This window comes from Canis aureus, chromosome 3 (assembly GCF_053574225.1).
Source record: "Canis aureus isolate CA01 chromosome 3, VMU_Caureus_v.1.0, whole genome shotgun sequence".
Lineage (NCBI taxonomy): Eukaryota > Metazoa > Chordata > Mammalia > Carnivora > Canidae > Canis > Canis aureus.
In genome coordinates, this window is record NC_135613.1 from 12,935,136 (window position 1) to 12,960,984 (window position 25,849).

Here is a 25,849-nt window from a genome sequence, read left to right on the forward strand (position 1 = left end):
GGGGTGGAATTAACATAAGGAATAAGAAAACGAAGCACTTAAGAGATATTATCAATGAGTAGAATATACAAAAGCCATACCGTATTGATTTTAAGATGCACCATTATTTCATCTATCACTGGAGGAAAAAACTCTGCCAATCATAACTATGTCATGGAATTTAAGATGGATCCTGATTTCAAGATGTTAAGGTGAAAAATAAAAAGTACACTTTACAGTCAATAAAATATGATAAATAACAAAGCATTATAACCAGGTAACCATGGGATTTTTGCCAGAAGCTGTCTACTGTATTAAAACTCTCAGCCGGGCAGCCCCGGTGGCGCAGCGGTTCAGCGCCGCCTGCAGCCAGGGCGTGATCCTGGAGACCCCGGATCGAGTCCCACGTCAGGCTCTCTGCATGGAGCCTGCTTCTCCTCTGCCTGTGTCTCTGCCTCTCTCTCTCTCTCTCTCTGTCTCTCATGAAAAAATAAATAAAATCTTAATTAATTTAATTAGTTAATATAAAATGTAAAAACTATTCTTCCCTCCAAAAACATAAAAAAAAACAGGCTGTGAGCTGGTGAGCTGGGTTTGGCCCATGGGCTATAGATTGCTAATTTCTAGTCTAAGATATAAATGGGCATAAATGGGTGCTTCATAAAACAGGGATGCTGAGGAAATGAGAACAGATCTACTCCAGATTTTAATTTAACAGGTTTCCAAAATGTTTTAACAAGAACTAAGCCAAAAATATCAATTAAGCTTAAGGAAGAAAAATTTTACTTTTTATTCTCTTCATTTAAAAATATAATTTTGGGGATGCCTGGATGGCTCAGTGGTTGAGCATCTGCCTTTGGCTCAGGGCATAATCCTGGGGTCCTTGGGATCGAGTCCCTAATCAGGCTCCCTGCAAGGAGCCTGCTTCTCCCTCTGCCTATGTCTCTGCCTCTCTCTGCCCCTCCCCCTCTCTGTGTCTCTCATGAATAAATAAAATCTTTTTTAAAAAAATCTAATCTTTGACAAGTTTCTGTTTATTTATGCATAGGAACCTAAATGAGTGGCTGAAGAACTATTTCGTATTTTTACTTCTCGGAGAAACCAAGTCTAATTCAGGAAAATAGACACTGAGATCTTATTGAGGTCAAATCATTTTTTCTAATGACTTCTATCATACTCTATACATAGGACCCAACCCTCCACAACCCTGGGCTTCAATAAAAATGCACAAAAAATAACTTTCAGAGGATTATCCTATTCACTTTGCAAAGAGCAAAGCCTATACATACAGGCTCTGATAAACATCAAAAAAGAGAAATTAATCTCTAAAATCAGGAAAATGCCAAGGCTAACACAACAACTTTTGTATTAGGGCTGCCCAATATGTATTTGCTTATAAAAGGAAGAATATATTCACTGGTGAGTTTTATATAAATGATGTTTTCAAGAGTTATTAAAAGAAATTTTAAAATTGAATACCAATTCAGAAAAATCTGTCAAACTATACCCATAGCTGTTTCTATTTAGATGAAAGTATTTCCCAATTTAAAAACTACCATTCACACAAATTTTAAGTAAACCTATTCTGATAAGTTGTTTGAATCACAAAGGAAATCCCCAAAGGTAGACTCTAGAAACGTTTTTTTTTTCTTTAAAATTTTATTTATTTATTCATGAGAGACACAGAGAGAGAGGCAGAGACATAGGCAGACAGAGAAGCAGGCCCTATGCAGGGAGCCGGATGCGGGACTGGATCCCGGGACTCCAGGATCACGCCCTGGGTGGAAGGCAGACGCTCAGCCACCCAGGTGTCCCTCTAGAAATGTTTTCTAACAAAGACCTTTGTTTGCAAAGTTAAGTTTACTTGTCCAGCAGTGCAAAATAAACACAGCTCATACACTGTAATCTGTAATAAGAATCTCAAATACAATGATGAAAATTGTAAAATACCAAACTAAGGGTATCACATGTCATACTCTTAAGTATTCTGACTTCACACCAAAACATTCTTATAGCAAGAACTTAGATTTGTTCCCTGTTCTCTGTTAAAACAGAAAGAATGAATAAAACACAACTTTTAGGTTGGTTTTTTTGTTTGCTTTTGTTTTTTTAACCAATCAGATCTAAGTAGCAACGAGTTTGATCTCTCTTTAAAAAAACTGTTTACTTATATGAGTATGTTGATGATTCATGATTGATGAATCAGAGACAAAAAGGAAATGGACCAAAATTGATCTCATTAAAGTAGGTAAAAGCTTTCTGCAGAAGTCAGCCAATTAATGCCATATGCTACAGCTACAGACTTGTCTGAATACTGTCTGTGGTGCAGCAGAGTCTACATCATTTATATAAAACTCACCAATGAATTTATTTTTCCTTTTATAATCAAGTACAAACTGGGCAGCACTAATACAAAAGATGTTGCTTTAGCTTTGTAGGATTTCTTGCTCTATGAAGTTCAATTTCAGAGTAAATACTGTGAAGTGTGTTTTATAAAGACTAAATGTAAATCATTTGTAAGAAATCAATAATGTGTAATATTTTTACAAAACCAAAAGACAGCATAAGTATTCTACTTAAAAATTAAATAAATGCAAGAATAAAGAGCTAAAAGAGCTAAAAGTGGGAAGTGCTAAAATAGATTACCATTTTCTATTATAAACCTGGTAGCACTCTGACTTCTACAACCATGTATTAAAACTATGTATGTATTACTCCAATAATCATATGCCTGCCAGGACGTATGGTGTCTATGCGAATATGTGAGCATTTTCTGAACTTGTATTCCTATTCTGCTGTGTTATGGTTCAGTACAAAAAATTACCTAGTCTAGAGATAACAGTTTGGTTTTGTTTTCTTAAATTCTTCCCAAATACCATTTACATAGATTATCTTGAGTCCTCCAGTTAGAATAAGATTTAAGAAAAGACCTTTGAAACAATTTTTCATCTTACAAGGCATTTAAGTAATATTTAACTAGTTAAAAATAGGTAAATGTATTCTGGTCCTGAAAGTTCTATGTTAAGAGTTAGCTCTTAATAATCCCCATAAATGCAATGGGATCCTGAATCAGAGGGTTCAAGGCTGCCCCAGTATTAGTTGAGTACTAACAACATAACCATGATGTGAGAAATTAAATGCACGAACTATTTTAAAAACTCAAGAGATCTTTATGTAAAGGTATTAGCATAACACTTCCAAAATAGCTGAAGCTAATGCTGCACTATTTTTTAAAAACACAGACCTAAATGAAAGGCTACTAAAGATGCTAAATCAAAGAACTAAATTGAAAACATTGCTCTTAGTACAGATAAAAAAAACCCCAGTGAGGCTTTTCTAGGCCTATCTGAATAACAGGAGATCTAAGAGTTGGGTAAAAGAAAAGCAACAGTTCAACACAGAAAAGTCCTTGAGAAACAAAGCCATATTAACAATAAATGCTGTGATGGTTTTGTTTTTTAAATCAAGCACCGATTTTTAAAACTTTAAGTCTTGTTAATATATGTCTAGATTTTTTTCTAACAAGTATGTACTTGTAATATGTACTTCATATTACTTGCAGAGATATACATGACAACCTTTCCCCAAAAATTACAACTAAGAACTAATTAAGAAAAATAATTATGAAATAGTATATAATGTTTTGTGACTTAAAGTGAGTTAATGAACTTGAACATAACTTCCTGAGATAGGAGAGTCTTCCTGGTTCAAATTTTCTGCGTGTTTAGCTTCTAAAGCAATTCAGATAGTGAGATTTTTCAGCCAGTTTACATCACCCAGTAGCAGTACTTGGGAGTCATCTATTAATAGGTTTTTGAAAAATTAACTGCTTGTGAACAATAAATTGTACAAAACTTCAAAAAATTTTAATTTGCTTTGGAACTTATATTCTGATGCTGCAGTAACAAAAGCCAACAAAATGGCACTTCTAGAAACAGTACCTCCAACAATATAAAAATACATTAAATACAGGGCATTTCAGGGTAGAATTGTTCCTAACTGTGAAATATGGGAAATAACTTTTATACTCATGTATAGGAAAGTGGCTGAATAAACAATGGAAGATCTCTATGAATTGATTTAAAGTGATTTCCAAGATATAATGTTAAATGAAAAAATGCAAAGTGCAAAAAAAAAAAAGAAAAAAGAAAAAATGCAAAGTGCAAAAGAGATCAACTATGCTAACTTTTGGGTAAGAATGAAGGAAAAACAAGAAAATACACAGTATCTGCTCACTTGTACATAAACAAAGTATAAATTATAAACAGACTGGCTACCCAGAGAATGTGCAGCAATGAATGGAGGGATGGGAATGGGATAAAAGGCATAGCAGGAAGGCAATTCAGAATGTTTTTTTTTTAAGATTTTTTAAAAATTTATTTGATAAAAAGGGAGGGAGAGAGAACATGAGCAGGGGGAAGGGCAGAGGGAGAGGGAGAAGTAGACTCCCCACTGAGCAGGGAGCATGAGATGTGGGGCTCAATTCCAGAACCCTGAGATCATGACCTGATCTGCCAAAAGGCAGATGCTTAACCAACTGAGCCATCCAAGTGCCCCTAAAACCATGTTATTTTTACGGACTCAAAGTTTTTAAAGTAAGACTGAAGGATGGCAAAAATGCAATTAAAAGAAGAAAAAAAAAAAAAAGAGTGCCTGGATGGTTCAGTCTGTTAGGTGCCCCACCCTTGATTTTGGCTCAGGTTGTGATCTCAGGGTCATGAGATGGATGGAACTCTGCATCAGGCTCTGTGCTGAGTGTGAAGCCTGTTTAAAATTCTCTCTCCCTCTCCTTCTGCCCCTGCTCCCTCTCTCCCAAAAGGGAAGGGAAGACGAAAGAGAGGAGAGAAAGGGAAGGGGAAGGAAAGAAAATTAACCTAACTATATTTCAAATGAGCATAATCATGAAGAATAGAGAAGTAAAGAGGAGGGAGATAACTTTAAAGGTTCATGAAGGGGATCCCTGGGTGTTTCAGCGGTTTAGCGCCTGCCTTTGGCCCAGGGCACGATCCTGGAGTCCCGGGATCGAGTCCCACATCGGGCTCCCGGCATGGAGCCTGCTTCCCCCTCCTCCTGTGTCTCTGCCTCTCTCTCTCTCATAAATAAATAAATAAATAAATAAATAAATAAATAAATAAATAAATAAATCTTAAAAAAAAAGGTTCATGAAAACAGTATTCTGACTATATATACTCAGTCTAATGACAAAAAGAGCTGTAAACAAATACTGAATCCCAGGAGGTTTGTTTTCTCACAATGGCATAGCTTAGCATTCTAAAATTATTTTAAGTCTATTACAGATTCAGCAAATAAATAAATAACTTGATAATAGGAACCACGTTTTCCTAATATCCTATTATGTGACAGAAGGAAATTATAAACGTGGAAAAGGAGAAAGCTAGAATGAATCCTGTGGTATCAGAGGCATTGAAATGAAAAAAAATCACTTTTTAACATGTGTGTCTATATATACAGATATGATTAGATGTCTATGTGTATATACACACACATATGGATATGTATATGTACATACGAATGTATTTATGTAAATACAAACACACACACATACACTTTTCTTGCTTTGCCTGCTGAAGCAATAACTTCAGAAGCAATGAGCACACCTAGCACCTGAATCTTGGCTTCTAAATATCATTCTCCACTAAAAGGAAAGAAAATTCCTTGGAGAAGTGAGTGATTGCAGGGCTAGAACTAGAAAAGTGTAAGAGAGCCTAGAAAACTTCTGGCTTCTGGGCCAATATATAAAGTGCTTTGAAACCATCACTCCCGACTCCAGGTAAAGATGGCGGAGCGCGGTTACAGCTTTTCGCTGACTACATTCAGCCCATCTGGTAAACTTGTCCAGACTGAATATGCTTTGGCTGCTGTAGCTGGAGGAGCCCCTTCAGTGGGAATTAAAGCTGCAAATGGTGTGGTATTAGCAACTGAGAAGAAACAGAAATCTATTCTGTATGATGAGTGAGGTGTCCACAAAGTAGAACCAATTAACCAAGCACACAGGCCTGGTGTATAGTGACATGGGCCCAGATTACAGAGTGCTTGTGCACAGAGCTCAAAAACTTGCTCAGCAATACTATCTTGTTTACCAAGAACCCATTTCCACAGCTCAGCTGGTACAGAGAGTAGCTTCAGTGATGCAAGAATACACTCAATCAGGTGGTGTTCATCCATTTGGAGTTTCCCTACTAATTTGTGGTTGGAATGAGGGGCGACCTTACTTATTTCAGTCAGATCCATCTGGAGCTTACTTTGCCTGGAAAGCCACAGCAATGGGAAAGAACTATGTGAATGGGAAGACTTTCCTTGAGAAAAGATATAATGAAGACCTGGAACTTGAAGATGCCATTCATACAGCCATATTAACCCTAAAGGAAAGCTTTGAAGGGCAAATGACAGAAGACAACATAGAGGTTGGAATCTGCAATGAAGCTGGATTCAGAAGGCTCACTTCAACTGAAGTTAAGGATTACTTGGCTGCCATAGCATAATAACCAAGTGACTGAAAAATCTGGAATTTCAGATAATCCCTCTACTTAAACATGTTTAAAGTATGTTTTATTTTGCAGACTTTTTGCATACTTATTTCTACATGGTTTAATGGACTGATGTTTTTAAAATGATACTTATAAATCATAATAAACTGTTAAATCCAAAAAAAAAAAAAACAAAATAAAACAAAACAATAACAATAAAAAGAAACCATCACTCTCATCACTCCCATCCTCACAAGAAAAGATGAACTAACTATAAATTAACTCTTCTTAGATCCAGAAGAGAACTCAAGTCATAGGGCAAACTCTTGCCAAAAATTGGAGAGACAAGCAAATACGGAGAATCACAGCTTACTGGATGCTAAAACCCAGGAGAAGAAAACCATCGCTGGAGCCAGCATCCAGAGGAACATAGCAATTGTAACTGACAATTGCTCCAGGCTAGGTGTGGTCAAGCTTGAGGTCAAAAACTCAGGGGAATGAATGATTTTAAAAGGAAACTAAGTAAACAATTTCATTTACAATAACATCAAAAAAACACATAGGAATATATTTAACCAAAGAGGAGAAAGACTTGTACATTGAAAACCACGAAACATTCTGGAAAGAAAGTAAAGACACAGATAAGTGGGAAGATATCCCATGTACATAGGTTGGAAGACAATATTGCCAATACCACCAAAAAGATTTACAATTAAATGCAATCCCTATTAAAATCTAAGTAATGCTTTTTGAAAAATCCATCCAAAAATTCATATAGAATCTCAAAGGACCCTGAATAGTCAAAACAATCTTTTTTAAAAATTTTTATTTATTTATTCATAGAGACAGAGAGAGACAGAGAGAGAGAGAGAGAGAGGCAGAGACACAGGCAGAGGGAGAAGCAGGCTCCAGGCAGGGAGCCCGACGCGGGACTTGATCCCCAGGTCTCCAGGATCACGCCTTGGACCAAAGGTGGCGCTAAACCGCTGAGCCACCAGGGCCGCCCCAAAACAATCTTGAACAAAGTTTGAGCTCTCTTACATTTATTGATTTCAAAACTAATTACAAAGCTACAATAGTTAAAACTGTGGTGCTAGCATAAAGACACATAGACCAATGGAACAGAGTAAAGAGCCCAGAAATAAACTTTAGCATATATGATCAAATGACTTTAAACAAAGATGGCAAGACCATTCAATGGGGAAAGGACAGAATTTCCAACAAATGGTATTAGAAAAACTGGATATCCTCATGCAAAAGAATAAAGCTGTACACTTACCCTATAGCAAGTACAAAATTTAACTCAAAATGGATCCAAGACCTAAATGTAAGAGCTAAAACTGCAAACTCTTAGAAGAGAGGACAGGCAAAGTTTATAACACTGAATTTGTCAATGATTTCTTGGCTATGACACCAAAAGCACACACAACAACAAAAACAGATAAACCGGATTACATCAGAATTAAAAAACTGTGCATCAAAGTATACAATCAACAGAGTGAAAAGGCAACCTGTGGGATGAGAGAAAATACTTGCAAATCATTTATGTGATAAGAGGTTAATATCAAGAACACATAACAAACTCCTACAACTCAATAACAAAAAACCCAACTAATAATGAGGAAAGTACCTGAATAAACAATTCTCCAAAGGAGGTATACAGATGGCCAATAAACACATGAAAATGCCTGACAAAACTAATCATTAGGGAAATGCAAATCTAAACCACAGTAAGATATCGCTTCACATCCATTAGAATGGATGTTTTTAAAAATGAAAAAAAAAGAAAACGGAAAATAATAAGTGTTGGAGAGGGTGTGGAGAAATTGGAACTCTGTGCACTGCTGGTGGTAATGTAAAATGGTGCCATTACTATGGAAAACAGTATGCCCATTCATCAAAAAAATGAAAATAAAATTACCTTATGATCTAGCAATTCCACTTCTGACTATATATCCAAAGGAATTGAAAGCAAGGTCTCAGATACTATTACACACATGTTCCTAGCAATATGATTCACAATAGCCAAAAGGCAGAAGCAACACAATGTGTTTAATAGATGAATGGATAAACACTAGGTGTTGTAAAAATGTAATGATTATTCAGCCTTAAAAAATAAGGAAATTCTGTTACATGCCAAACACGGATGAACCTTAAAGACATTAACGCTAAGAGAAATAGGCCAGACACAAAAGGACAAATATTCTATGATTCTACTTATAAGAGGCACGAGGCACTACAGGAGTAAAATTCAGAGACATAAAGAATGGTGGTTGCCAGAGGCTGGAGGGAGGCAGAATGGGGAGTTAGGGAGTTTCAGTTAGGGATGATTAAAAGTTCTGAAGATGGACGGCAGTGATTGATAGCTTAATAACAATGTAAATGTATTTAGTCTATTCTGAATTGAACACTTAAAAATAGTTAAAACGCTAAATTCTATTTGTATGTATTTTATCACAATAAAAAAAATGGGGAAAAATGGATGGCATAGTTTTAGGTTGTTCTTGAACTTGTACGCTGCTGGTACGACAATAAAACAAATAGGGGGAAATAAATAAATAAAATAAAAAACAAACAAACAAATAAATAAAACAAATAGGGGGCTCTTGGGTACTCAGTCGTTATCAGACTCAGGTCATGATCTTAAGTTTTGAGATTGAGCCCTGTGACAGGCTCTGCGATGAGCATGGAGCCTGCTTAGTAATCTCTCTTTCTCCCTCCTTCTGCCCCCACCCTCACACTCACACACACACTCTCTCTCTAAACAAACAAAAAACAGGATAGATGTCAAGTTTGAAAATAAACTATACAAAACAAGATACTCCTTGTTTGCATTAGTGGCAGAGAAAATAATTTTCCAATTACTCACAGCCAGTAAAAAAAATTACTTTGTTTTTCCACTAAGGATTTATTGAGCATGTAAAGAGGCACTGGTCTAGGAACTGGGAATGCAACATTGTGTTGCTGCAAGCAAGGACATATACTCAAGAGCCCAAGAAGTCAGGTGTTGTACAAAGAAACAAAATCAGATGGGAATCCCTGGGTGACTCAGTGGTTTAGCACCCATCTTAGTGCCTGCCTTCAGCCCAGGGCGTGATCCTGGAGTCCTGGGATGGAGTCCCACATCGGGCTCCCTGCATGGAGTCTGCTTCTCCCTCTGCTTCTGCCTCTTTCTCTCTGTGTCTCTCGTGAATTTAAAAAAAAAAAAAAAAAAAAAAATATATATATATATATATATATATATATATATATATATATTTAAAACATCAGGTGACATACTGATAAACTTCAGGTATTATACAATGTAGTGACAAACTTCTGTCATTTCTTGGCTTTTTGGCTAAGATCAGGTGTGAAAAACTTCTAGTTAAATCCAGAATGTTCACTTTTTTTTTTTTTTAAGATTTTATTTATTTATTCACGAGAGACAGAGAGACAGGTAGAGACATAAGCAGAGGGAGGAGTAGCAGGCTCCATGCAGGGAGCCCGATGTGAGATTTGATCTTGGGATTCCAGGATCATGCCCTGAGTTGGAGGTAGACACTCAACCACTGAGCCAACCAAGTGTCCCCAGAATGTTCACTCAGTGATCCTGACATTTTGCATATCTGAAGCTACAATTCTTCTTTAGAGTAACTACTTATGGTCCTTTTCCCAAATATTCTGGACCTCCCGAATGGCATTTAAGTCATTTCTGATCTACCTTCCTAGAGGTCATCCAGGCTTACTAAACATTATTTGTGGGGCACAAAGCCCTAAGTGTTTGATTTCACCCCAATATTAATAAAACAACCCTGCAATATTAATTGACAGGGTTGACAATATAGAAAGCAATTACACAGTAATTTTGGACAACAGAGCTAAACATCTCTATTTACTTTTGCTGAAATTTGACTTCAGAATTAAGCAGTTCTGAGGAAGGAGAAAAGGACAAAAAGCAGAATAATCTTTACTCTGTGGATCACAGCAACCTGAGATGCCAACTCTCTTGGGAAATGGTAAGATTTGTGAAATTTATTTTTTTTTTATTTTTTTTTTTTATGATAGTCACAGAGAGAGAGAGAAAGAGAGAGAGAGAGAGAGAGAGGCAGAGACACAGGCAGAGGGAGAAGCAGGCTCCATGCACCGGGAGCCCTATGTGGGATTCGATCCCGGGTCTCCGGGATCGTGCCCTAGGCCAAAGGCAGGCGCCAAACCGCTGCGCCACCCAGGGATCCCAGATTTGTGAAATTTAAATTTAAATGTAATTTAAGTTCTCCAAGAAAAAATAATACTAATAATAAATCAAGTTTTCTGTCACCAAACTATTTTGAATCTCCTCCCTTCCTTTCTTCCTTTGTATTTATATTCATCTTCTTCCTCCTCAGCATCTCCAATCCATCACTTTCTATTGGCTTCTTTTAAACTAAAATAGATTTCCTTAATCTTGAAAAATCTTTAACTGGAACATCCTCCCTTCCAGATAGTCTCACCTCTTACCACTATCAAACTCCTGAAATAGACTAAAATAGTTTCAAGTAGTTCAAATTTAGGTTCTATAGAAACTATTCTATCTCAATTTTACCAAAACTGTGCTCTTTTCTCAGTCATCAACCTTAACTATTATTCTATGTACCCTAGTGATTACTACTAACTCCTTTCAAATTTCCCTTTCCTTGGCTCCCACAACTAAAATTTCCCTCCTTGGCTTCCACAATTAAACTCTTCTAAATCTTCTTTTAACTGTCAACCACTCTTTCTGTTCCCTATAATTCCCTCCACAAGCCTCTTTCCAACCCTCAATTGTGAGCATTCTCCAGGCTCAGTCCTTGCAATCATACTCTTCTACTTACACATTCTTTAAGTGGCCTCAACCACTTTCATTTCATACCTCCAACTATAGTCTTTTAAGTTGAATAACTAAAACTTAGGTTCAGTTCAAGATTTAGTTCCAAATTTACAACCTCTTACTGGAAATTGCTTGAAATACCTGGCTGTCATTTCAAATTAAACACAAGCTAAGAATTATATATTCTTAGAGGTAGCCTAGCAGTTAAACTTTGACTTCTTGTCACCTGGTTAAACTCCACTCTTCCTTCAGCTCCATCATCATTTTCTCAGGAAAACATTTCCTGACTCTCTGAATAGCCAAATATTCACATATTTTCTTTCACAGCACTTATCATAGCTATAATTTTCCATTTATTTTGTGACTTGTGTGTATGTGATTCTTTAATGGCTACCTCTTTTCCACTAGATGGTAAGTTCCATAAGAGTAGGGATCATGTCTTTTCAGAGTGGGAGGTGAGGGGTATGATAATCACCATATTCCTATCATCTGTCATTAAGCTTGGGACATGGAGTAAATATATATCCAAGTTTGTCAAATGAACAAAAGCAATCTAAATTTTTCCTGAGTAATGAGTCTCCCATCAACCCCATTCCCATCTCCTACTACTCCACTATAGTCCAGGTCTTTACTTCATCGTTTAATTACAAAAGCAGCTCACTCAATGTGCTCTTTCAGATTTTCTTTACTTCAATCCACAACGCACACAAGAATAATTTCCTTAACTATTTTACCATGCGATGCCAATAATCTTCACTGACTTCCTATCTCTCTCAAAAACAATTCTAAACTAAGCAGACATTTCACTGAAGAGCTCAATTTGCCATAAACACTAATGTCAGCTACTCAAGGCAGCCCTTCCCACTGGTCATGGCTTTGAAAAACACTGATTCTTCTCTTGACTCTCCTTATTCTAAGTTCCTTGTAAACCACCACCAGTAATACTACCTTCAAATGTTACGATGAATTGCATCACAAATGCCTAACATTAATGAACCAAGTTTTGTTGGCAATAGATTTACAAACCATTTCCTAGGATGTGTTTCTTAGAAGATATGATTAACATCATTATTTATAACATTCTTATTGGTCATAGTTTCAGAAAAGTTTCATTTTTTAAATTTGTCCTTAAATTCTAATTATGATAGACTAAGAAAAGTCATGGCAAATTAAAATATACCATCTAAAACAACAGATGAAAACTAGTTCAGTATCAAAAAATCTAATAATATACCATTAAGAAACTGCATGTTTCCTTTTCAAAAAGTTATTTCTATACAAAATAAAATATACAAAACATATATCTAAAAATAAAAAGAAAGTAGACCATGATGTGTCACTATACTATGATACTAAAATCTTTATGAAATATAGTGTGTAACACAATACAGTGGCTTAGTTTCTCATTTTTTAATCCAATAATTTAAACTGTGTATTCCAATGGTAAGCATAATATTTTCCCCAGGTGGATCTTTCATAATATATACAGTTAAGATTTATAGAGAAAAAAAAAATCACCAAAATTTTTAAAGATTCTTTATTTTTAAAACTTACACTACCTTCTATGTGATTTAATTCCATGCTGGCATAATTTTATTCATGTTTCAATGCAAAGAACCTCCTGAACTAAAAAGCTGCTTCTTATTAAAGTTCTCTAGATTAAGATAAAAACAAACAAGAGGACATTAGACAGGCAGGTGCCACACCACTAGAAAACCACAAATATCACACAAAAATTTTGCAGGGAGAGGAATACTATCAAATAGTTTTGCTAAATTTACTGCTTTTAGAGAATGAAATGGACCTCAGTTCATGATTAAACACTACTAAAAACAAAACAAAAAAAAACACTGTAACAGTCACACTCCTCTAACTTTATAAAATAAACCTATCCTCACATCATATCTAAATTCAAAAAAGACAATGGGAATTTTACCACAATTTTTTTTAAGATTTTATGTATTTATTCATGAGAGACACACAGAGAGAGGCAGAGACATAGGCAAAGGGAGCAGCAGGCTCCCTATGGGGAGCCTGATGTTGGACTTGATCCCAGGACTCTGGGATCACCACCTGAGCCAAAGGCAGACCCTCAACCACTGACCCACCCAGGTACCCCTACCACAAATTTTTAAAAAGAATTCCAATTTGGGGGTCCCTGGGTGGCGCAGCGGTTTGGCGCCTGCCTTTGGCCCAGGGCGCGATCCTGGAGACCGGGGATCGAATCCCACATCAGGCTCTCAGTGCATGGAGCCTGCTTCTCCCTCTGCCTATGTCTCTGCCTCTCTCTCTTTCTCTCTCTGTGACTATCATAAATAAATAAAAAAAAAAAAAAATTAAAAAAAAATAAATTGTTTTATTAAAAAAAAAAAAAAAAAAGAATTCCAATTTGGCTTTTCAAAAAGAAGTAAAAAAAGAATCCAACTGTTCTGTGTTTTAACACCAGTGTTACATTAAACCCAGAGATAATAGGTAATTTGCCCAAAATTGAAACGAAGGAAAAGGATTTAAGAATGATACCGGGGATCCCTGGGTGGCACAGTGGTTTAGCGCCTGCCTTTGGCCCAGGGCGCAATCCTGGAGACCCGGGATCAAATCCCATGTCGGGCTCCTGGTGCATGGAGCCTGCCTCTCCCTCTGCCTGTGTCTCTGCCTCTCTCTCTCTCTCTCTCTCTCTCTGTGTGTGACTATCATAAATAAATAAAAATTAAAAAAATAATAAATAAATAAAAGTAAAATAGTTTAAAAAAAAGAATGATACCGCAGCATAAATGTTTTTAAAAATGGTACTTAATGTAATTATTTTGGATAAAAGCTTAAAGCAAATACAGGCAAGAAGTCTAGGCCCTCAAGTTAAACCAAATAGTAAAGGCACCTCATAGCAAAAGGTCTCTATCACTAAGTTCTTACCATTAACCTTAGGTAAGGTTTTTAAAGCACAGGGGTGCCTGGGTGGCTCAGTCCATTAAGCAGCTCCTTAGGCTCAGGTCATGATCCTGGAGTCCCAGGATGGAACCTTGCCTCAGGCTTCCTGCTCAGCCGGGAGTCTACTTCTCCCTCTCTCTCTGCCTCCCCCCCACCCCACTCATGTTTTTCTCTTACTCGATCACTCTCTCTCTCTTTCTCTCTCAAATAAATAAATAAAATCTTTAAAAAATAAACACATGAATTTGTTTGCCTCAACAAGTAGTATCATTTCACAAGTATTCTAGTTTACAACCTAACCACATAATAAAGAAAAAATAAACAAGGACCCTATATTTTAAATGTCCTTCTGGGGGCAGCCCCGGTGGCACAGCGGTTTAGCGCCGCCTACAACCCAGGGTGTGATCCTGGAGACCCTGGATTGAGTCCCATGTCGGGCTCTCTGCACGGAGCCTGCCTCTCCCTCTGCCTGTGTCTCGCCTCTCATTCTCTCTCTGTGTCTCTATGAATAAATAAATAAAATCTTTTTAAAAAATAAATAAATAAATGTCCTTCTGGCAAAAAGGATTCATTACCAACAGCATTTTAACATATATCCAATTCTATTAAATTGACTCTTAGAAATCTCCAGGTTGGGGCGCCTGGTGGTTCAGCTGGTTGGGCATCTGAGTTTGACTTGGTTGTAATCCTGAGATCCTGGGATTGAGCCCTGAATTGGGCTCCATGCTCAGCAGAGAACCTGCTTCTCCTTCTCCCTCTGCAGCTCTCCCTGCTTGTGCTCATGCTCTCTCTCTCTATCTCTCTCTCTCTCTCAGATAAATACATAAAGTCTTTAGGGGGAAAAAAAAACCCTCCAGCTAACAGCCAACTTCTGAACCCAAAAAATACAGGCACCATACAGCAAGAGTAAACCTATGTCTAGACTTTAGCATTCAATGGAATTAATTTATCATCACAAAAGACTGGTCTCACTCAACCAATGGAGAAACAAAATAATGGAATTTTTTTTTTAAGATTTATTTATTCATGAGAGACACAGAGAGAGAGAGGCAGAGACATAGGCAGAGGCTCCTTGCAGGGAGTCTGATGCAGGACTCGATCCTGGATCCCAGGATCATGGCCTGAGATGAAGGCAGATGCTCAACCGCTGAGCCACCCAGGTGTCCCTGGAATTTTTTTAAGTAAACTAAACACAGACATTTCAAAAAGTTAACAACATCCTATACAAATTATTATTATTATGACTAAATTATTAAACAATTATTTTGGGTGATGGAGGATATGGGCTCAGGGTAACAATTATTCTCCATTTTTGCTATTCTACTTGCTATGTTCTAATTAACTTAAAGAATAAACCTATCACCATCTCAATGCAATCTATAAATCACCATCATATCGCATTGCTAAACTCTCAGTATAATAGCAAAAGTTCTAACATACATCAATTTGGCTTGCCATGCCTAGCTGCAGGGTCTGCCATTCAGGAGAAAGCTTAATTTCTCAGGTTTGGTATATCTTTTTTTTTTTTTTCTTTTTTTGAAGGTTTGGTGTATCTTAAAGCATCTGGAATTCCTTTTAGATTACATGAACTGATACTTACAATAATGGAAAGGACACATCCAGAAACAGACAACTGTAAAAAAAAGTCTTTAGAAACTGAGGAAAAAAGGGAGTATCTGGGTGGCTTGGTTGGTTGACCGAGCAGCTCTTGGTTTTGGCTCAGGTCATGATCTCATGGGTCCTGGGATCAAGCCCAAAGTTGGGCTCTGCACTCAGCGGGGAGTCAGCTTGGATTCTCTCCCTTTGTCCTTTCCATCCCCTCCCGTCTCATCCCCTCCCCTCCCCTTGTCTCCTCTCTCTCTCTCTCAAATCAATCAATCAATCAATCAATCTTTTTTTTTTTTTTAAATATTTTATTTATTATTTATTTATTTAAGTCACAGACAGAGAGAGAGAGAGGCAGAGACACAGGCAGAGAGAGAAGCAGGCTCCATGCACCGGGAGCCCGATGTGGGACTCGATCCCGGGTCTCCAGGATCGCGCCCTGGGCCAAAGGCAGGCGCCAAACCGCTGGGCCACCCAGGGATCCCAATCAATCAATCTTTAAAAAAAAAAAATCTGGGGCAGCCCCACGGTGTCAGTCAGCACAATACCCTCCAGTTCCATCCACATCAACGTAAATGGTAGGTATTCATCCTGATAGCTGAGAAATATTCCAGTGCGTTTGTGTGTATACATACATATACACCCCATCTTCTTTATCCATTCATCTGTTGAAAGTTATTTCTTATTGTGACAAATCAAAGGCTGGCACATGAACTTGACCTGACTTGCCCAAACTGCAAGAGAGCTTGCTAGCTGCTAGAATTGTGTGTTCCTCTTTTCATAGTGCCAAACTATCACTGGGAATGCTCACCCAGTCCCACGTGTAGCTAGCCAGGTGTTGCATGTGAAAAATTCTCACCAATGAATGTGAATAAGAAAGAGTACATCACCTCAGGGCCAGGGCTTTCAAGAAAAGGTGGTTGAAAGGGTATATTTTACGGTACATGAGTTATATAAAAGGAGGAAGAGGAGGGAGGGAAATAAAGATAAAAAAAAAAAAAAAAAAGGGCAGCAGACAGGCAGGGATTCTGACTTTCCAGCATGAAAACAGAAGACTCCAATACCACCAGGAAGCAAAAGCATAAAATGGAAGGAAGCAAGGTCTCTGGATCACCAGATGGCTGATCATTTCCCCACAACTTCTCTTGTGTTAAGCTACTGATATTTTGGGATTTACTATGGGGAGTTAGTTTTGCCCTAAATAATACATTAACTGAAAGAAAATCTTTTTTTTTAAGATTTTATTTATTTATTCATGAGAGACACAGAGAGGCAGAGACATAGGCAGAGGGAGAAGCAGGCTCCATGCAGAGAGCCCGATGTGGGACTCAATCCCAGGACTCCAGGATCATGCCCTGAGCCGAAGGCAGACACTCAACCGCTGAGCCACCCAGGCATCCCTGAAAGAAAATCTTTTACCTCCTAAATTAGTAAAAGGCTTGGCTCAAGCCAGAGAAGCTGACTCTCTGACATATAATGAAATTATACCTGTGGCACTCTTGTGCTAAAGTAGTTTTGTCAACGTAGGGGAAAAAAGGTCTCTTTATCTTAATTTTTTTAAGTGTTAAATAGGTAACATCTAATTGGCTCAAATTTTTTAATAGAAAATATAAAGAATATAGTGTTAAGTTTTCTACCCATTTTTATCCTCCATTAGCCTAGTTTCTTCTATATCCTTCCAGAGCATTCTAATGCAAGCAAATAATTTTTTTTTAAGATTTTATTTATTTATTCATGAGAGACACAGAGAGAAAGAGAGGCAGAGACACAGGCAGAGGGAGAAGCAGACTCCATGCAGGGAGCCCCACATGGGACTCAGATCCCCAGTCTCCAGGATCACACCCCGGGCTGCAGGTGGCGCCAAACCACTGCGCCACCGCCACCGGGGCTGCCCGCAAGCAAATAATTTAATAATAGATCTTGGAGATCTTTCCATACCTGATGTAAAAACCTTCTTGTCCATAGCAATACAATAGTTCATTGTATAGATGCATATATTTAATCACTCCTTTACTGAAGGATGTTGGGTTATTCCCAATTATTTGCTATTACCGGAAAAAAAAAAAAAAGCCTCAATACTTCCTACACATTGATCATATTGTTACATATAGTTTCAGACGTAGGGCTGTTGGGTCGAAAGATATATACATATATTTACAATTTTTTTAAAGATTGATTGATTGATTGATTTAGACATAGAGAGAGAGGCAGAGACACAGGAGGAGGGAGAAGCAGGCTCCATGCCGGGAGCCCGACGTGGGACTCCAGGATCGCGCCCTGGGCCAAAGGCAGGCGCCAAACCGCTGAGCCACCCAGGGATCCCCTATTTACAATTTTAATAAATAATTCAGGATCTCCTTTTCTAACAAATTTTCCCCATTTAATCCCACTTGATAGGTCAGAAATTAAAATTCAAGCGATGGTGAACCCTACTACAATTAATACACGAATTGCCCCCATAGTAATTAACTGGACAAAATACATGAAATAATTTTCAGTAACTGGACAACAGGCAGTATAGGCTTATGTTACCTAAGATAAGGGAAACAAACAAGGTGAACCTATGATTACCCCAACTTATCGCCTAGAGGTGGTTTCTAGGCTGCAGCACAGGAGGAGGGAGCCCAAACAATCTAGTGTTCTCAGAGTTCAATGGACTCAAGATGGCTAAAATTTGCAAGATAGAGTACTAGAAAAAAGAGCGACACAAAGAGCCTGAGATATCTGCAGAGGGATCCCCTTGAAATAAAACACAAAAGCAAATAGATCAAATAATTTCTGATGCTTACACAAGGAAGGGAGTAGTCATTCCCACCAGCCTGAAAGGAGAGACCTCATATAACTCAGGACATTGCGTAGAATCCCAGAAGAGTCACATTTTAGTAGCAGAATTAAATTAGGCATAGGGGATCCCTGGGTGGCTCAGCAGTTTAGTGCCTGCCCTTGGCCCAGGGTGTGATCCTGGAGTCCTGGGATCGAGTCCCACGTCGGGCTCCCTGTGTGGAGCCTGCTTCTCCCTCTGCCTGTGTCTCTGCCTCTCTCTCTCTCTCTCTCATGAATAAATAAATAAAATCTTAAAAAAAAAAAATTAGGCACATACCACAGGCTGCTCTGGACTTACCCTAATAAAACTTAACAGCAAGCCTCAAAAGGCTCAAAATGATCTGCATATAACCTCTATGCTGGACAAAATCCAACGTTATTTAAAGGAATCCAACAAAATTAAGCACTCAAAGATGTAAAATGCATAGTAGCAAATATCCAATAAAAAATTACTATACAAAAACATTGCTATACATGTAGGGGTGCTTAGGTGGCTCAGTTGAGCACTGGGCTCTTGGTTTGGCTGGGGTTATGATCTCGGGTCGTGAGCTCAAGGCTCACTGGTGGCTCTGCACTCAGCAGGGAGTCTGTTTCTCTCCCTGTCCCTGGTCCTGCAAGTAGGCACTTTATCTCTAAGATAAATAAATCTTAAAAAAATATATATTACCACATACGCAAAGAAATAGTAATATGACCACAAAAAGAAAAATTAATCAGAAGAAAAAGACCAAGAAATGACAACTAATGGATTGAGCAGATGAGGACCTTAAAACAGCCACTATAAATATACTCAAGACTATAAAGGAAGAAGAGGGGGGAAAAAAAGTATAAAGGAAGCAGCACCTAGCTAGCTCAGTTGGTACAATGTATAACTCCTGATCTCAGGGTTTTGAGTTCAAGCCCCATGTTAGGTTAAGAAATTACTTAAAACTAACTCTCTAGGGATCCCTGGGTGACGCAGCGGTTTGGCACCTGCCTTTGGCCCAGCGCGCGATCCTGGAGACCCTGGATCGAATCCCACGTCGAGCTCCCAGTGCATGGAGCCTGCTTCTCCCTCTGCCTGTGTCTCTGCCTCTCTCTCTCTCTCTGTGACTATCATAAATAAATAAAAATTAAAAAAAAAAATAACTCTCTAAAATATCAAAAATAAAAAATATACTAGATGCCTTTAAGAGCAAACTGAAAACCACTGAAGTCAATGAACCTAAAGACACAGCAATAATAATTATCCAAAATGAAACAGAGTGGGGAAAGAAAACAATGGTTGGTAGGGAGGAGAGGGTAAAGAACGTCTCAATTCTACCTCTCCCTCTGCCCTTCCCCACTGCTTGTGCCTTCTCACTCGCTATCTCTCAAATTAAAAAAAAAAAAAAAAAAAAATCTAAAAAAATTTTAACAAAAACCAAAATGAAAGTATGTATGTAAATGTAAAAGTTATCGGAAAAGCAAAAAAAAAAAAAAAGTTATCAGAAAAGCAATGTGATAACACAGAAAGACACAAGCTTTACATTTAAAAAGATTTGGGTTGGAGTCTAAGCTTTTCTTCTCAATACTTATGAGACTTGGGCAAATCGCAATCTATCTAATTCATTTTTTTTTAATCTGTAAAATAAGGCTGATATCTATTCTATCTACCATGTACTTTATCAAGAGTGAAATGACATTTAAAAAGGATTCTATAAATCACATATGGATAGCAACTTATTTGATTCAGATTAATTAAATATTTAGGGAGAAGACTGTTAGGCCAATACTTAGTTTTTAAAAAGCAAGTATATTTGGGTAAGGTCCTTTCTGATATTTGAACCTGGTTCCATATTTCCGCTACTGCAAGAGTTAAGAAAGGTTTCTGGGGACACGTTATTTTATATGAAACAAATCTCTCAGGTCACCTTTTTATGCCAAATAACCTTGCTTATTAATTAACCCATACAGTAAGTGTTCAGTAAATATTTTACAAATGATAAGTAAAAGTGTAAGAAAACTAGACTAGTTCTTTTTTTTTTTTTTTTTTTTTTTGGTCCTGGGGGCAGATAAACCAAGTAAAAAGCTCAGGGGAAAAAAATTTCAGGAAGACTCCCAAGGTGAAGCTCTCCACTAAAATGACTAACTCATCCTATCTCCCCACTCTTAGCTATAGATTTCAAGATGATACAAAAAAAGTAAACAATGGAATGGCTGCAAACACATATATTATTTACTCAAAATTTGAACCATTGGGGTGACCCAGTGGCTCAGTTGGTTAAGTGTCTGCCTTCAGCTCAAGTCACTATCTGGGGGTCCTAGGATCGAGTCCTGTGTCTGGCTCCCTGCTCAGCAGAGAGTCAGCTTCTCCCTCTCTCTCTGCCTCATCCCCTTGTGCATGCTCTGTCTCAAAGTCTCTTTCTCTCAAATAAACAAATAAAACCTTAAAAAAATCTGAACTATTAGGTTAAACCACATGCAACTGCTGCCTTTAAAAGTCAAAGATGATCAAATATTGGTAATTCTTATGTTTCAATCTAATAAAAACAACGTAGCCAGAAAACAATGCTGAAAGAAGAACTGGAAGGAGAGAGGGGCACTGGGCTATGCACAGGGAAAGATACTGAACAATATGCTGGTGCAGAAAATTCACAAATCACTGAATATAAAATATTTACCAACAAATATTATTTACATAAAAACTCTGTCAACTCACAAGCTGTAAGGAGGTGTTCTCTGGAAGCCTACACTACTACACCATGCCAGGGAAGGCAGGGGCCACAGGACAGCAGGATGCTGTATGAGTTAGCAGGAGGTAGAGGTGGAGGAAGCAGAGATCATCCCACTAAAGAATGTAAATTTGTCTATAAGTGGAAGGGAACCACATCAATGTCGTCTGATTGTTTGCACTGCTCTCATTTTTCCTATTTTAGATATACTTTCAAGTTGGAAATCAATATACAATAGTATAAATTCTTGAAACTTCTTATAATGATAAAACAACAACCAGACGCACCAAAAACCTCTATCTATGCGCATGGCAAACAGTGAGGTCCTAATAAATCAAATCAGTTTTAATAATGAGACCGTGGAATTTTAACTATTCCACAACTAACTCTGCTACCTATTTACCTCAGAAAGAAGGCTTGCATACTGAAAATATTTTATACTATCCTTAATGTATGACTAATTTATGTATTTATACTTTAATATAGATTGTTTACAGGACAGAATGTTTCAACCTTAGCAATATCATTACTTTTACAATGTTACAAAAAGTGATGTTACAAAATAACATTACTTTTCCTCTGAAAAGTTACCAATCTTCAGGAAAATTTCAGTGATTTTTTAATATTTATCTGGTTTTATAAAGGGCAAATAGAATCAATGCCTTCTTTTTCTCAGCTAATAAAAAGCTATGTTCTTAGTCATTCTGCTCTACAGAGGGAGGGTCTGCATTAAGTAATGCTGTCTTCAGAATACAAGAACTAATTCTTTTCCTCTTCTATTTAAGAACGGGACTTTCCTTTGTCTGATAGGCAGTATATTCCAAATTTAGGCATCATTTAGGCCAAGAGAATTAAGGAACATTTGGCAGAACTGAATTCCTGTGCCCAGAGAACTCACTCCTCTGCACTCCATAATCTCAAAGTACACACTTTTTAAATACTCAGTAAAGACTATAAATGTTCTTGGGGCACGCACTGGCTGGCTCAGTCAGAAAAGTGTTCGACTATTGATCTCAGGGTCGTGAGTTCAAGCCCCACACTGGTAAAGATTACTTAAAAAAATAATAAAATCCTGAAAGAAAACTTAAAAAAAAAAAAAAAGACTGTAAATGATCTTGATCTTACTCTTCAAGTAAATTCAACTAAAGTTTTCATTAAGGAGTCTAAGAAGTACTATATTACATAAAAGGTATGTGGCACATTACATTCACTTCACATTTCTCTTAACACAGTGAACACAAAACCTTATCTTGAATGACTTAATCTGCAACAACAAAGAGAAAGAGAGGGGAAAGACCATTTATGGGCAAATGAAATGTGATGCATGGTCTACATATTTAAACAATTTTTATCCTCATCATAACCTTGTGGGAGGTTTCATATCTCAGTTTTACAGATAAGAAAGGTTGAAGAAATAAATTTGTCCAAGGCAATAGCAAGTGATAAGTGAGCTGGTATTTGAATCCAGGACTGTAATTCTGATTTTTATTTCTTAATAAGTGTGCTCAGTAGATGGTACTAATTAACAGAAGGCAGATTTGTTCATGATTAAAACCTTCCATTACATCCTCTTCTCCCTCCTTGAAGTTTCTGTTCAATTGTTTATCACATTACATAGCTGATTTGGACAGTGCAGGACGACTTTTGGGAAATCTGTTAAGTGACTTACAGGCTCCTTCTAGTTTCAACTTAAGTTACAAATGAAATCATTCCTAAATACCTTCTGTATCTTTCTTTAAAGGTTATTTTTTTCTTTCCTTCTTTGTTGTTATTACTTTGCATGTGAATTGACTTATATATGCACATTCTCCTGGTTAATTTTTCTTCCAAATCATTTCAATTCACTGTTTATCTCACGATTCTAAAAATATATCACATTTGTTATTTTTAAGGAACACAAAAACAATTTAAGAGTCTGTTCTATTTCACAAGTGTACAGATCTAAGAATTTAAGTTTGCACCCATTTTCACTATGATTCCTCCCCCTACAAAGAGTTATACATGTTATTTAACTCTTCATTAGAAGAAGCTACTATAAATACTATGCATTCAATCTAAATCTAACATAATTTTCTAATTTCAGTAAGATTATTAAAACTGAATGAAAACAGATGTCTGGTTCTCTTAATTCATTGTTTTTAGATTCCAGTCCACACTTCTTGTTCCTCCACACTCTATTTTAATGCAGATACAAGAGTTAGCACTGGCACAGTTCTGAGGGCCACCACTTGAGAGATTCCTTCGTAAGTTTCAAATTTATATAACTCAACCAAATAAAGATGAACCACTTACTGACATCCAGTTTTATGAGTATTGCTCTTCTCAAGTTGAAGGAGAACCCCTTACAACTCATAAATTAAGCATGAGGAAGATGCCAGATTAGGAAGCATTTTAAGGCAGCTAAATTAAGAATTTCATGATATGGGGGGTACCTGGCTGACTCAGTCAGTAGAGCATGCAATCTTGACCTCAGAGGGTAGGTTTGAGACCCACATTGGGTGCAGAGATTACTTAAAAATAAAATCTTTAAAAAAAAAAAAAAAAAGAATTTCATGACATGAACAAGGATGAATAGTTCTGAAGAGGTTTTTTCTTTTTTTTCTTTTTTTTTTAAGAGGTTTTTTTCTGATCCTAACCATTTCCTCTAGCATATGCCCACAGCATTTAATTTATCCTTCTATGGTACTTACTATTTTATAACTTATATTAATAATTTTAATTTATTTCTTCCAGATCAGTGCTGTCCACTAGAAAACAAATGGAAACCACATCCATTATTTATATTTTCTAGTAGTCATATAAAAAAATAATAAGGGCAGCCCGGGTGGTTCAGTGGTTTAGCGCCTGCCTTCAGCCCAGGGTGTGATACTGGAGACCCGGAATCAAGTCCCACTTTGGGCTCCCTGCATGGAGCCTGCTTCTCCCTCTGCCTGTGTCTCTGCCTCTCTCTCTCTCTCTCTCTGTGTTTCTCATGAATGAATAAATAAATAAATAAATAGTAAAATTGACTTTAATAATGTATTTAAGGGGTGCCTGGGTGGTTCAGTTGGTTAAGCATCGTCTTCAGCTCGGGTCATGATCCCAGGGTCCTGGGATCAAGCCCTGCATCAGATTCCTTGCTCAGCAGGGAATCTGCTTCTCCCTCTCCCTCTGCCTGCCACTCTGTCAAATAAATAAATAAATAAATAAATAAATAACGCTTGTGCTCTCTGTCAAATAAATAAATAAAATATTTTTTAATTAATAATGTATTTAGGGATCCCTGGGTGGCGCAGCGGTTTAGCGCCTACCTTTGGCCCAGGGCGTGATCCTGGAGACCCGGGATCGAATCCCACATCGGGCTCCCGGTGCATGGAGCCTGCTTCTCCCTCTGCCTATGTCTCTGCCTCTCTCTCTCTGACTATCATAAATAAATAAAAATTTAAAAAAATAATAATAATAATGTATTTAACCCAATATATCCAAAATACTGCCATTTAAACATTTAATCAATATAAAAATTTAGTAAGATTTCTTACATTTGTTTTTTTGTACTAAGCCTTTATTTTATTTTTTTTTTTTTTAGGATTTTATTTACTTATTCATGAAAGACACAGAGAGAGAGGCAGAGACATAGGCAGAGGGAGAAGCAGGCTCCCTGCAAGGAGCCCGATATGGAACTCCATCACGGATCCCATATCCCGGGATGACACCCTAATCTGAAAGCAGACGCTCAACTGCTGAGCCACCTAGGCATCCCTGTACAGAGTCTTGAAAATCAAGTGTGCCTTTTATACTTTCAGCACATCCCAATTCAGACTACTCATGCTTCAAATGCTCAACAGCTACGACACTGGACTACCACAGAGATAGAAGGAAAAGGAATGAGCTATTTTGTAGTTGGACAGACTTGCTTTCAAATCTTAATTCTACCACTTACTGGCTCTGAAGCAGTCTCCTCATTAAATAATAATAATTATCATTATACATTTCTTATAGGATTAAATGAGATAGAATGCCTAGAAAGCATATGGTTCCTTAGCACAGGGCACAGAGAAAAGTCTTCAATAAATGCTAACTATTATCATGTATTTATATCCTCTAACACTAAGCACAGTCTTGCACAGAGTAGGTATTCAGTAAATGCTAGCTGAAGGAAGAAAAATTAATTTGCATAATATCCTATAAGCCATTTTAATTGCTTATTTTTCAAATATATAACTATCTCATATAAATGCATAAAGATTTTTTCTTTTGGATTGTTGTTGACTAAATTGGTTTTGAACACATTAGGAGAAATGTACAGAAGAGGAATGTACCATTTCAGCTTTTGGACTGTTCAAGTATTTTATTTTCTTCCAAAGAACAATGAATAATTAAGCAACTATACACTGTTAAGCACTCTATTAAGAGACTTCTCAGAAAAGTATTTCTCATCAATGACAGAGGTACTTTATAGGTAACTCTCAATTATCTACAGGAATATTTTTATCTCAGGTTGGGATAAAAACACATCCTGTTTCTGGGCT

The 25,849-nt window shown here is 37.2% G+C and overlaps 1 protein-coding gene and 1 pseudogene across 1 annotated transcript in view; one reads left to right on the forward strand and one right to left on the reverse strand.

Annotated features, from left to right (window-relative positions):
- Positions 1–25,849, reverse strand: part of GLG1 (golgi glycoprotein 1) — a 148,467-nt gene that overhangs the window by 115,638 nt on the left and 6,980 nt on the right. The gene's annotated exons all lie outside the window — the stretch shown is intronic.
- LOC144309356 (proteasome subunit alpha type-2 pseudogene) lies at positions 5,764–6,545 on the forward strand (annotated as a pseudogene).